Source organism: Gossypium raimondii, chromosome 8, assembly GCF_025698545.1.
Source record: "Gossypium raimondii isolate GPD5lz chromosome 8, ASM2569854v1, whole genome shotgun sequence".
Classification (NCBI taxonomy): domain Eukaryota; kingdom Viridiplantae; phylum Streptophyta; class Magnoliopsida; order Malvales; family Malvaceae; genus Gossypium; species Gossypium raimondii.
In genome coordinates this window covers 28,557,795-28,562,503 of record NC_068572.1, presented here as the reverse complement: position 1 = coordinate 28,562,503, position 4,709 = coordinate 28,557,795, and the positions used below count along the sequence as shown (strand labels likewise).

At 28.8% G+C, this 4,709-nt stretch overlaps 1 non-coding gene across 1 annotated transcript; it reads left to right on the top strand.

The window, feature by feature from the left end:
- Positions 1 to 1,456: 1,456 nt before the first annotated feature.
- TRNAA-UGC (transfer RNA alanine (anticodon UGC)) lies at positions 1,457 to 1,529 on the top strand. The gene has a single exon. It is a non-coding gene; the product is annotated as a tRNA-Ala (tRNA).
- The last annotated feature ends 3,180 nt before the right edge of the window (positions 1,530 to 4,709 follow it).

Here is a 4,709-nt window from a genome sequence, read left to right as displayed (position 1 = left end):
ACATTCTATTTTTACATTAAAAACTATCATGAGTTATTTAATATATAAAAAACTAAATTTTGCATAAAAATTCTAATCTATCATGAGAAAAGCTATAATCCTAAATTTTTAGAGATTTCTCAATAAAGCTTGAAAAAAAGAGTTATTTAAAGATTGAACACCTATCTTGTAAAAAATTTAGAGAGTGCAAGAGAATAAGAGAAATTTGAGAAAAAAGTGATAAGTGTTGGAAGAAAATAAAAGAATTAGAGATTTTAGGTTTTAGTAAGTGAGAGAGATTTATTTATTTTATATAAAATAATTATTTTCAAAGATTTTGACAGGAACTTTTCAAATTTTTTATAGGATATTTTTTTATCAAACCATTTTCAAATATTTTATAAGGTTAATAAACTAATTATATAAATTTTAAAAAGAATTATAAGGTTTTTTTACTAATGCAAGGGTGAAGAAATGTAGATTGTGGGGTATTTTTAAAAAAAATTAAAACATTTATAAAATTCATATAAAGTAATGCGTAATATTTTTTGTTCTTGTTTTTCCTCTACTTTACTTGTATACTTTCTTTTAAAATATTTGTTTATTATTGTTAAACATTTAAAACAGATTAAATCTAAGTCTTAAATACATAAAGATGTTCTTGGAACCAACATATAACTAATAATTTTCTTTCACATAAATAAAAATTACTTAAGTGCTTTTTGGTGTCTTGAAAATGCAATATATATATATTTCAAACACAATATTCACAATAATCATACTAGCAACAACAATTTCTAAATAAAATGCTAATTTTCTAATAAATATTCAAGAAATTCAAGATTATAAATACAATCAATTCTAATTTATTCTAGAATTTGTATTAATCAACCTCTAGCAATTATTACCCAATCACGATGTTAAGATTTTCATTCAAAATTAATCTAAAAATCATTCAATAAAAAATATTACATAAAAATCTCAACCTATCATAAGAAATACTACAATCTTAATTTTTAGAGATCAATCAATAAAGTTTGTTACCAAATTAAAGAGACTCGCTTGAAAGTCTCACAAGATTGAACGCTTATTTTATAAAAATTCTAAAGAATTTTAAGTGTTGGAAGAAAATAAAAGGATTAGAGATTATTGAATTTTAGTGCGTGGGGAGAAACTCATTTATTTTTATATAAAATAAATTGTCATTTTGTGGGTGAATACTCAATATACCAATTTGGGTGAATTGACCAAATACTTTATGTGAAATGGTATATAGATGTTATGTTGAATTGACCAAACATCAAAGTGATTATACGTCAAACAGGATTGGAAGTTGGTAGAATAATTTCAGTTAAATTCGTCAATTTCGAACATTTTGTGTAATTATATGGAAATATTTAAAACATGAGTACGGAACTTTAAAAAAAAGCATAATAACAGAATATTTTAAATAACTTGAACCTTTCCTTCATCACACGGGGATGTAGCTCAAATGGTAGAGCGCTCGCTTTGCATGCGAGAGGCACGGGGTTCGATCCCCCGCATCTCCATCTCGTTTTTATAATTCGGTCGAATTTTCTTTGGAGTTGGGTTACTTTGAATTCTTATTTTGAATTTGCATCTGTTTGACTTAGATGGTTCTGATGAATTGAAATTATTTTACCTTTTATAAATATTTTAATTTTAAATATAATAATTTATTTTATTTTTATAGGATGATAACACCATTTAATTATAATTTATAAAAATATAATTAATTAATAAAGTTGTTATTATATGTAAAATTTATGAATTTTATAAACAAAATTATATAAAATTTAAATTATTATAATAAAGTACAAGATTGAAAATAATTAAATTGATGAAAATAATTGTTTGGTGAAATTTTTAAATTCCACAAAGGAATTGAGGTGTGACAAGTATTATATTTATTTATATAATTAATTTTTGTACTACACCCTATAATAAACTCGTCACACCCAACTTTTTATATAACTCATTTCATTATTTTAAAATAATTAAATTTTTTATTTAAATTCAATTATAAAAGTGCATAAATATTAATACAAATTTACTTTTGTATTTTTTAAATAATAAAATGGACCAATTAAATTATCTCAAAATAGGAGGGGCCTCCCTTTCGATTCAAAATAACACATGGTGAGATGGAATATTGGGTAATATTCCTCCATTACACTGGTATTGTGTTTGGATAACATGACAGTGGGGCAATAGTCATGGCTGTGGAGCTACTTTTCACCATTTTGACCTCTTATAGGGGGCTTGATTTTACAACCTTTTGATTCCAAAAATTAATTGTAAAAATAATAAAGGATTAACCTCTTTACAATTTATTGTCTACTTTTATTTCATCGTCATTACAATTGAATCTAATTATATATTTTTTCATTGTTTTTAATCTTACCGTTATGATACTCAATTTCAACATTACGATAATTAATCTCATTGTCATTATTATTATTTTTAATTTCACTGCTCATTCAAAAAAGTCAAACCCATTTTAAAATATTTATTTCAAAACTCAAATATATAGTGATAAGCCCAAACCCAAAATAATCTAATTATATCTCAAATCTTAAGTTTAAAATAAAAATAATTAAAAGGATAATGATTTTTAACTCTCAAACTATATAGAAAAATCATTTTAACCCCTTTCATATTTTTAAGCTTTATTTAGCTTTTAATTTTTATCTTTTGTCAAATTGATTAATTTTGAATAGAAAAACTACCTTTTTTTGTTAACTTAATAAGGTTGAAGGTTTTATGCCGATCCATATGAATATCATGTCGAAATTAATTAAAATTTAAAATGAATTATAAAAAATTGTTTAAAATTATTTAAAATTATTAAAATTGAAAAAAATTATTAAAATTATAATTTTAACATCAATATTTATAATGGTGCTAAAATCAATATATTTTTCTTTTTCGACATCAACATGAAACCTCTGTACTTTTTCAATCTCTTTATCAAGCATTGCCATTTTTTTCACATCCTTTTAATTTCCTTATTACAAACCTAAAACCAAAATTGGTAGGAGACAAAAGAACCCTAATTGAAAAAAAATTGAATTAAACCTTATAAAGCCATCTCGGTCGGAAGGAAACCAAGTTAGAATGCCAATGAACTCGAGATGCTTGGGTAGATCAACCAAGCCTTAGCTATCGTCATTGTCAAGCTTCCCAAAATTTGAGGAAGAACCACCACCGTCATGAAAGATGGATTTATCATTGACTCTTTTGGTACCTGAAACGACAATGATACGACCTAGAAAATTGAAAGGAAATAACAGAAGGAAAAAGAAGAAGAGAGAATAAAGGAGAAGAAAATGATACTGGAATTCTGTTTACTGATCTGATAACCACCCTCCTTTACAGCTGAAAACTTAAAAGAAGGAGAAAACAGTTGTGGGAAAGTTAGTTACAATTGCCAGCTAAGGTCATTATCATAATGCATCGTTTCATTAAAGACTTAACTTAGGCACGCAACGCACCGTAAAACAAAAGCACACTGTTTTAAAATAGCAAAAAATCTTCTTCTAAAACGTGTTGTTTCATCCATTTTATTTCATTTTTCCTAATTTGAATTCTTCGCCGTAAAAAATATTGCCCTCCAGAAAAGATCATTGTCCTCAAGGATCAAAATGAGGAAAATTAGCTTGAAGCTGTTGCAGAGGTTCCCAAGTAGCATATTCAGGAAAAGTATCTACCCATTCCACCAAGATTTCAGTTGTTGCTTGGTTCCTTTTCTTCACCATCCTCCTCTCGAAGATTCTCACAGATTCTTTCATCATGGCTCCATGAACATCCACCAACCGCAATTGAGTCTAAGTTGGGGCTGCTCCTATAGGCTTCTTCAACTGAGACACATAAAAGGTAGAATGAATGTGCGACCTTAGGGGTAATTGCAATTTATAGCCACCTGTCCAACCTTCTCTACCACAGGGAAATGACCAAAATACTTAGAAGATAACTTCTGTTTAAAGACCCTTCTGACTGTTTGTTGCCTATATGGTTGCAATCGTAGGTAGACCAAATCTCTAACATGAAAACTTCTATCAGTTCTATGCTTGTCAACCAGTTGTTTCATGCAAGTCTAAGCCCTTTTCAAGAGGAACTGCAACATTTTCCAAACAGCTTCATGAGCCTGTAAGCTTTTGTCCAGTACTGCTATAGGTGACACTCCTGCTAAGTAAAGCATACGCTGTGGTGGGGGCTACCCATAAAGTGCTTTATAAGGGGTGAGCTAGATGGCTGATTGAAAGGAAGAGTTATACCACCACTCAGCAAGTGGTAACCAGCTTGACCAAGCAGTAGGCTTTTCTCCTATCATATACCTCAAGTAGTTTTCTAAGCATCGATTTAATACCTCTGTTTGTCCATCCGTTTGAGGGTGATAAGCTGTGGATAGGAGAAGCTTAGTACTAGCTCTTTTGAACAGTTCCTACCAAAAACCACTCACAAAGATATTTTCTTTGTCTGAGATGATAGAATCAGACATCCCATGTAATTTATATACATGGTTCAAGTACTCTTGAGCTACTTCCCTGGCAGTGAAAGGGTGAGACAGAGCCAAGAAATGACCATAGTTAGTCAAATGATCTACTAAAACTAAGATTGAGTCATTCCCTTTAGAGATTGGCAAACCTTCAATGAAGTCGAGATTGATAACAGACAGACCCTTTCTGGAACAGGCAGTGGTTGTAAAA